The following is a 9,095-nucleotide window of genomic DNA, read 5'->3' on the forward strand; positions in this document are numbered from 1 at the left end:
TTCCTTCTTCCCCTCTACTCACTAACGTTATAAGAAAATAGTCCGTTTCACTGACTCACCCTGTATAGGATTTACATTTTTTTCTTCTTAAGGATGCTGGGCTCTAGGCTGGCACCGTTTTACACATTATTCTGGCTAATTTAAATTTGTTGTGGCATTATCACTTAGTAAAATCCATTCGTAAATAGTATCATTGAAACCAGGACCTCACAGACCAAAACCCTGCATTCTACTAGAATAGCTCGCCTACTGTACATTCTGTTTAAAGTTTGCATCGACTAGAAACCTCCCCCCCCCCTACTGAAGCTTTTTATTACCTAATTAATTTTAATTGTATAATAGCGCAATTGTTTCAATCATTGTAAGTAATATTTTCCCATAATCTTCTAGTTAGCTAACAACTTAACACAATGATTTCATAAGAAATTCACTTTCAGATATCTAGCATTATTACTCTTGGGTATTTAATATATGAGGCTCAGTATTTGAGAAAGGAGGAAAATGAAGATGAAGAAAACGTGAAACAAAAACGTCATGTAAAACAATGTAAGTATATAATGTGTACACCTGGGTTCGAAGCAAGATTGGTTGGTACATTCTGGGCTTATCAGCTATATAGGGTGTTCCCGAACACACTACTAATCATGGACCATTCAATTACCATTCAATAAATTAAGGTACCATTCATGGACTAAAGACAAATTGAAATATCAAGCTTAAGATTTACAAAACTTGATAGATTAATAATGTTAAACCCTATATTCAAAAAAAACTTTTCACGATTAGTTTAAAAATCGTGGCTGTTTATTTTTTTTGTTTTAAATAACATAATCTACATAGGTGATAAGGGAGAAAAGGGGATTGTAAGATGTTTTATGTAAGAAATATGCACTCATTGCATAACTAGCAATTAAAACAGCTGATTGTTTTAGCTAACTAGGAAGGATGTAACCCAATGAACACAGGTATTGGGTTGATATATCGTGTCCTAAAAATGAATTGTCCCTTTTATAAAAAAAATTTAAATTAGTATCGACAAAAGTTAAACAAAATTGTCTAAATTAGTCACTGCTATTGTATTTTTGTTTAACTGTGTAGTATTTATCTTATTCAAACTTTAAATGTTTTAAAAATTACCTACCTTATGTTTTCAACTAAAAAATATGAAAATATTTTGTTTCTCAAAAAAGTTTTTTACGTTAGTAATCTATCTACAAATTTGTATTTAACTAAGACTATTGTTATCTAACTAAAAACGTTTTGTTAAACAATGGTGGCTGTACGTATGGGTAGTTTTTGAGTGCTCAAAGTTTTGAAAATGATATTTAAGTTAAGTCTTAATTCAGGAATGAGACCTTAATAGATCGTACGAGAAGTTGTGGACACCCTATATATTAAAATTAACTAAGAGTAGCTAACTTAGGCATGTTCAAGCTTTAGACTTCATCACGTCCACATTAACTTTACCGTTGATTGTTCACATTGATTAAACTATTTTGTGCAATTCTTTTAACACTTCTCTGAAATATGAAAATATTTTTGGTATGTTAACAAAGTTCGTTATAACTTTGAACCGTTTAAAAAATGAAGTTTAGTTTAAACATAATACTCTGCAAGGTGTTTTGTATTTAAGTATTTGCTGAACATTTGTTACAAATTTTACATATTTTAAAAGATTACTGCATTTTTTATTTATTTGGAAATATTGTTGGTTATCGAGACCAATTTGTAAATGGAATGGTCTCCAAACAAAAACTATTGTTTTAAACTACTGCTAGTTTTAAACTAAAAGATTTTATATATTAGATATCGCTTTATGAACAAACATAGTTAGCGGGCAATAACTACAATACTTTAACATTAAATTAACTAAATTGAGTTAAAACTAAAAATTGGGTAAGTATAGTCTTAAAATGTATTATTAAAAGTTTATTGATATTTAATAAAAAAATAATTCTTTCAGTTCTTGTTATCCTTTTGGTATGTCAAGTTTTGAAAATCATTGCTGGACTGGTTATTTTGATGGCTGTTTGGAAGGTTAGTATGATTAATACCTTGCAACCTTAAAACAAACCCACGCTTACAAAGGGCTTCAAGGATTAAACTTTATCCTAAACTACAAAAACATTTATTATTACAAACATTTGACATATTTCCAGTAATTCGTCTATTCTCTATAATTTAAATTTCAAAACGTTATTTACTATGGTAGCCTGAACACTTTTAACACGGTTTAAACTGATTTATGCGCACCAAGGGATGATTGAACCATTATATTTGATAGAAGTGTTAAACAAAATCGAAAACTTAATGCTAATTCAAAACGTGAAGAGGTATGTGACAAATAGTACCTATAAATCGAACTTATAAGCATTACTTGCATAAAGTCTTAATTATGAGGAAACTATAGATTGATGTTGGACGATGGATGAGTGTACGTATTAAACAAAAAATATATACACAGAAAAACTTAGAGAAAAAGGTATCCAATTTGTATATACCAAGTATCGCTAAATTAATCCGAAACAAAAGTGATAGATCTTCATGTTAAATAATAATTGCACCAGCTATATCAAAGCTATTTTGTCAAAACCTAATCCCAACATTTTCGTTTGAGAATATATATTACTTAGTGCGCATTTTTACAAGTTAACTGTACCTTATTTGTTTTTAAATATATATCTTTTCTATATTCAATTAGATTTTTAACTCCAGATTTTACTCACTGTTTGTATATTACTTACTTAAAAGTCTTTGTTTGAAATAATTTGTTTAACATATGTTGTCAATAATAATTAAGCAATGATATTGAAAGTAAACAGGATTTTGAACTCTTCTTATTAAATTATAGAAACTCACCTGTTGCAAACCTGGACTATTCACCTTCTCAGCTTTTAAACAGCAGACACATAAGATCAAAACTACCTATACCAAACAGTTATTTACAGCCTAAAACAGTTTCTTTTGAGGTACATGAAAGCATAAATGAAAGCAAAAGGTATCAAGAACAAATGTATAACAGATCAGCCTTGAAAAAAGAAGATGAATTCCAAGTTGGAGAAGAGGTTTTAGTACAGGATATTAAAACCAAATTTTGGAATCCTGGTGTGATTTTTAAAAAATTACCGGAACCTCGTTCTTATTTGGTAAAATTAGAAAGTAATGTTGTTTTAAGAAGAAACACACACCATATAAGAAAAATTAAATCTATGTTAAAAAAGAAGGACAGTCAAGACGGCTAAAAAAGGGAGATGTTTGTATATTACTTACTTAAAAGTCTTTGTTTAAAATAATTTGTTTAACATATGTTGTCAATAATAATTAAGCAATGATATTGATTGTAAACAGTTATAGAATAAAGAGAAACAACTTGAATGTTAAAAAATACTTTTTACTTTTTATCAAATTAAACACTCACAATCACCATTTTAATAGTGAAATGTTTGACAGGAATTGCCCAGACTGTTAATAGCTGCAGCTGTTACATTGTTTTCTGTTTTCGTCTTTCAAATTATTGTTGAACTCATAAGGTTTGCCGCCTCGGGTATCGGATCTCAGGGGTTGATTTCAGCTGTTCTCTCGTTTTGTAAGTATATTGACCTTACTCTCTTCAAAATAAGAATAATGTGAGTTTTTCACCAATATGCCCTTTAAAACTATTTAACTAACTAGGTGAGTCGGTGGCTCAGTTGGTAGCGTCGCGGCCTTTGGGCCCAAGGCAGTAGTGTCGTGGATTTGGATCCTGGTCACTGCCACAAACTTTTATCAGTACAGTTCACCTTTGTACTGTACCGGTTCACCCCTTGCTTTGCTGGATACGTTCCACGCACAGATCTGTAGTCTATGTGGACGGGCAAATGCAAGGTTAAAAGAGGCCGCCAACCTCTTAAAAAAAAAAATCTCTCTTTCATTAATTAAAACTCTAATTAACATGATCATTATTTACATAATATTAATACTATATGGTTAAATAGAAAAACATTTTCAAGCCTTATTTAAAAGGTTTTTAAAACCTAACAATGTAAATCAAATGCTGTGTTCAAGATATTTATTCCATGAATTAAATTAAAAATAACATCAACAGTTTTCACAAATCCAAAAAGTTACCACAAGGCTTTATAATTCACCAGAAATGCATTTTAAGTGAACATTAAATTCACAGGAGAGTTTGTTTGATCTTTTTATCTAACATTGCCAGGTTCTAGCCCGGGATTGTTTTTCACATTGCTTCAGGCTAGGACTTGGGGTTGCAGTTTTATCACTTATATAACATAAATAGGTTATTAGCAGAATTTGAACCCGCAACCTCTAACACTAGATTGGCTCACTCCTCATAGTCATAGAACGGAGATAAACGTTTAACTAAATACAGGGTGAATCCCCCCCATCTAATACTTTTCCAAGTAAATATATAGAGATATCCTTTTGGGGGTCGTGCAATCTTAGCAGGAAGTTTCATTTTGTGATTTTGAAATGTTTGAGTGTCCATCCAAAAGGGGGGATTTGGGGGTAACTGAAATATTTTAAATGTAAACCCCCTTCAAGTGACACCTCATTTTAATGTGTTTACAAAAGCTTAAAGAATGGTGAAAACTAGAGGTCGCTATATCTTCTCTATCCAACATGGTAGCCCATGAAATGTTGTGGAAAATCAATGGTAAAATTGGTTCGTAATGGTAATATTGGCTACCATTTTGGATAAAGAAGAGATAGCGAACTCTGGTTTCACCATTCTTTAAGTTTTTGTAAACACTTCAAAAGGAGGTGTCACTTGAATGGGGTTTACATTTAAAATATTTGAGTTGCCCCCCAAATCCCCCTTTTGGGGGGACACTCAAAAATTTCAAAATCACAAAATGAAACTTCCTGCTAAGATTGCACGACCCCCAAAAGGATATGTCTGTATATTTACTTGGAAAAATATTAGATGGTGGGGGTGTCTTGACTTTTTATTCACCCTGTATGTTATATTTATTTTTAGATGTTTAACTTATATCACAAGTTCAAGTTTATTTCAGTTTTGGTTCTCTATTTCACTTCAATTCTCTGGAGCTACGCTCAACAACTGCTAGAAGAAGAAGAAGTGTTTGATTATTATGACGATGAATGGGACGACCAGGATCCTTATGGATATCGATAATTTATTGACATGTTTACCTTACTCCAACAACACCATAATAGAATGATGCACTAAATAAACATATTTTAATTACAATAAACTATATCACAGCTGTGAAAATGTATGAAATAACATTGATAGCTTGTTGCTATGTGCTGAGTTGAATCTTTCTTTGTAAGTTTTTAAAAATTTAAAATGGTTTGCACACTTTCAAAATGCCTGTTTTGTGTAAGTCTGCGCTTGGCCAGTACTCTAATAGGTGTTGCAGGCTCTGTAAGTAACAATGTCATAAAAAATTATTATTTTGTGAGACATTTGATTACACCAGACTAATATTTTACAATCTTGACATGTACATGATTGGAAGAATGATTATGATGGATTATGTCATTATAATATTCAAACATTATTATAATAACAGCATCACCTTTTCATTGTTTAATCATGAGTTGGACAATGGGTACAATGAGTGTTTTGAAAAATTTAAGTTATTGGATAGCAAATTGTTGTTTCTACCTTTTAAAACCTAGTATATAAAAACACATTTACCAAAACTAGGTTTAATGAAAAATGTATATTTTATGTGTGCTTAATTTAGGTTTATAAAAACGGTTTACACCAAGAGGAGATTATTTTGGTAAATATTTGTAAATAAATATACATTTTCTTGTGAATCAGTTTTAGTTGTATTCTGGGTTTACCAAAATGTCTGCTAAAATCACATGTCATGTTAGCATAATGATTATGTTGTGTTTCTGTGATTCATTGGGAGATAATCTGTATGAAAACAAGACTACTTTATATAATCTTCTATTGTGCAAAATCCTTTACAGATTGTATCCGTAGTTTGGTTGGCATATCTCGTAGTAACCTACAATAATGAGTTGGGAGGAGATTTCATATTGACGGGTAGAGAGTTAAGGTACCACCGGTCATGTAAGTTTACTATTAATATATGGAAATGTAATAACGTTGAATGCTTAAAGACATCATTATATATTTAAACATATCTTCCGTTTGCCTGTACTTGTCGTGTATATATGGCAATGTTTTATCATTAATCAACTCAAATAATAAAACTAGCACATAAACAAACTTCAATATAGGATTCTTTAAGATTACAGTAATATGATTTACCATAAACAATATTGCCTATTTATAAAAGGAATAGCAAAAAATTCCATAAGAAGAAAAAAAATGTTGAAAAGATAAATTTCTCTCGAAATAATATTTTAAAGGTTTCCCATAATTGTATACTGGTTTACAATACTTCAAGTGTGTTTTTTTTTTTTTTTACTAGACATGCCTTTGCGCACATCTAGCTTAAGATAAAAAGGAAAAAAAATGCTATAGTAACTATTTATGATGAACTAAGAAAAATTTTTATTTTTAATTGCTCATTTGAATCAGAGGTGATTCTTTTGTATCATAGTTATCTACAAGTAACTGGCATTCAGATTTTTATATGACTGTATAACCTTTGTATATACAAATAACATAATTAAATCATTATGTAGGGTTCAGGTTTCTGGTGCTGTTTGGAATTCTAGAAGCCTTGATATCTGTTGTGGTGATTGTGGGAGTTTTGAGGGTATTTACCTTTTTATTATCTTTTTTCTTATAATTTTAATGCTTTATTATTATGTAGAAAGAATATGAAAATAGGTTAACAGGGTTATTTTTAACCATAGGCTGCTATGTGTAAGAACTACTGTAAGTAAATGTCACTATAGGAAAGTCGATATTGCCGTAGTTGAGACCTAGACTTTAGGCCGATACACCTTTTTCATATTTATGTTTACATAGGCCAACAATACTGTTCGTTTAATTGTTTATACATAGATTTTTTAGTTTACAATTAAAACATCAGCTTGAAAACAAATCATTTTGTTATTGAAGCATTTTGCTACCGTTAAAAGTTATGAAAAAAATAAACTTTTCATTTAAATTTCACATGTTATTCTTTAAAAAACAGAAAACTGCATTACTTTGCTTGCTTATGGTTTTATGAGTAAAGCAAATTAGCCAAAATTATTTATTTTGCCCCATACTATTAACATTTCGCCAGAAACACGTATTACCTTCCCCGTAGCAACAAACCATAGTACTCGTCACATTGTGATTTAAAAGGAGAATATGTGTATATATGTCTTTTTATAGAAATATTTGGGTACAAATCCAGTCAGAAAACTGAATTATGCAGGTTGGCATAAGTACAATTTCTATAATTTCAATGTATTGGCAAATTGTTAAATTTAGTAAGTTAGTAATTTATTAAGTGTAATATAATGTAGTTATAGGTTTGGCCTTTTCAATCGCTTTTTTATAGTAAGATGACTTGGAAACGATATTTTCCAGAAAGCTGCTCACTACTTCTTCACGGCAGCAACGTGTCTTCTGGTTCTCGCCATTTTTACATGGGTTGAAGCAATTGTCAGATATTTCGTTGTGAATGAGAATAAATACGATTTAGCCATTTACTCAATTGTTATATGTAAGTATATATTCATATAAGAATATAAATTAAGATCCTACAAATAAAGATACGAAGAGTAAATAACATTTGGTCAATTAACACTTGAAACATATAAGAGAGCGTATTAGTGATTGATTTCGATTGGACACTCCAATAATTGTCATCACAAATATCATCATAATTGTCATCATAAATATGTCAACACAATTATTGTGTTGACATATTTGTGTGAACTTATTGTGCTGATTACACAGATGTTTAAAAAACAATGTTCATGTTGACGTACACAAAGCTTAATTTCTTATTCAAACATTCATAATAACTATGATCCTACACTCAAGATTATTTTCTAGTTAGTAATCTATTTACTTTTATAACTCTAGTTTTAGTTGTTCTCGCATATAATTTTCAAGAGGAAATTTTTCGTGTTTATTGTATGTATAATATTTTATTTCAGTGATCACAATATACTTTTCGCTCGTGCTATGGTCCTATGGTGCTGAACTCCGAGACAAAGAAGAGTTGGAAAAACGGAATGCAAAAGTTTAAGATGTACTGAAGCCTAATGTTTGTGGGTGCACTGTAAACCTTTGTCTATATTTAAATGTATTTGTGAATGGATTCATCTTATTTTATTGTATAAAGAGGTACATGTTACACTTAGTGTTAAAGTTAAAAAAGGTGTATTTCTGTTCAAGAGGTCTATGATACGTTCGTAATTTGTATGAGCACAATTTTGTAGATTATTTTAGGAGATTCGACACATAGATAATCTGTTGAATTAGTGATTACCAGGTAATTTTGAAAATCAAATATTTATTTTAGGCAGCAGATATATTGTAGTTATGTTGTAGATATTTTCATCAATATAAAACAACGGGTTTTGTGGTGTTGATGGAAAATGAAAAGAAAATGTTGAAAATAACCCAAATAGAAGTTTAGACAGTTTTACCAAAAATTAAATAAATTTATTGATCAATGTAACAAAAAGTGTATTAAGTTTTTTTAACACTGAAACAATTCTATGGCCGTTGCTTAGCGCTAAGTAACAAAAATTTTAAAATTTATCCAATAGGGTTTTAAATTCTAGTGGTAAATCATTCGTCGTATAACGGGGAAGAAAACTAAATACACATCAGGTAAACATAATCCAACAATAATCTAATTTTTAAGAGTGAGGACTTTTATTTCATCAATAATTCAAACTTACTGGTTTGTAGTAGATAAACACAAAAATATGTGGACGAGATTGGACATATTGAATTCATTTCACAAATGCTAAAGAATAGTTTCAAAGAGATAGTTGATATGTATATTATTTAAAAAATAAACAGAATAGAATACATTAGAACCTTACTATACATCGTAAAACTCAAGACGTTTATATCAACTATGTGAGATGGTAATGTAGTTTGTTTTTGATTTTATGCGAAAATTACTTTGTAAAAAGTAAAACATAGATATGTTATTTGTAATAACAAAACTAACATTTTACAATAC

The 9,095-nt window shown here is 30.0% G+C and overlaps 1 long non-coding RNA gene across 1 annotated transcript; it reads left to right on the forward strand.

Moving 5' to 3' along the window:
* The first annotated feature begins 6,637 nt into the window (after positions 1 to 6,637).
* LOC128999551 (uncharacterized) lies at positions 6,638 to 8,205 on the forward strand. Its single transcript, XR_008491302.1, has 3 exons — positions 6,638 to 6,710; positions 7,478 to 7,613; positions 8,053 to 8,205. It is a non-coding gene; the product is annotated as an uncharacterized LOC128999551 (long non-coding RNA).
* Positions 8,206 to 9,095: the final 890 nt, after the last annotated feature.

This window comes from Macrosteles quadrilineatus, unplaced genomic scaffold (genome assembly GCF_028750875.1).
Source record: "Macrosteles quadrilineatus isolate MER2022 unplaced genomic scaffold, UCM_ALF_1.0 Scaffold_8__2_contigs__length_117827958, whole genome shotgun sequence".
Lineage (NCBI taxonomy): Eukaryota > Metazoa > Arthropoda > Insecta > Hemiptera > Cicadellidae > Macrosteles > Macrosteles quadrilineatus.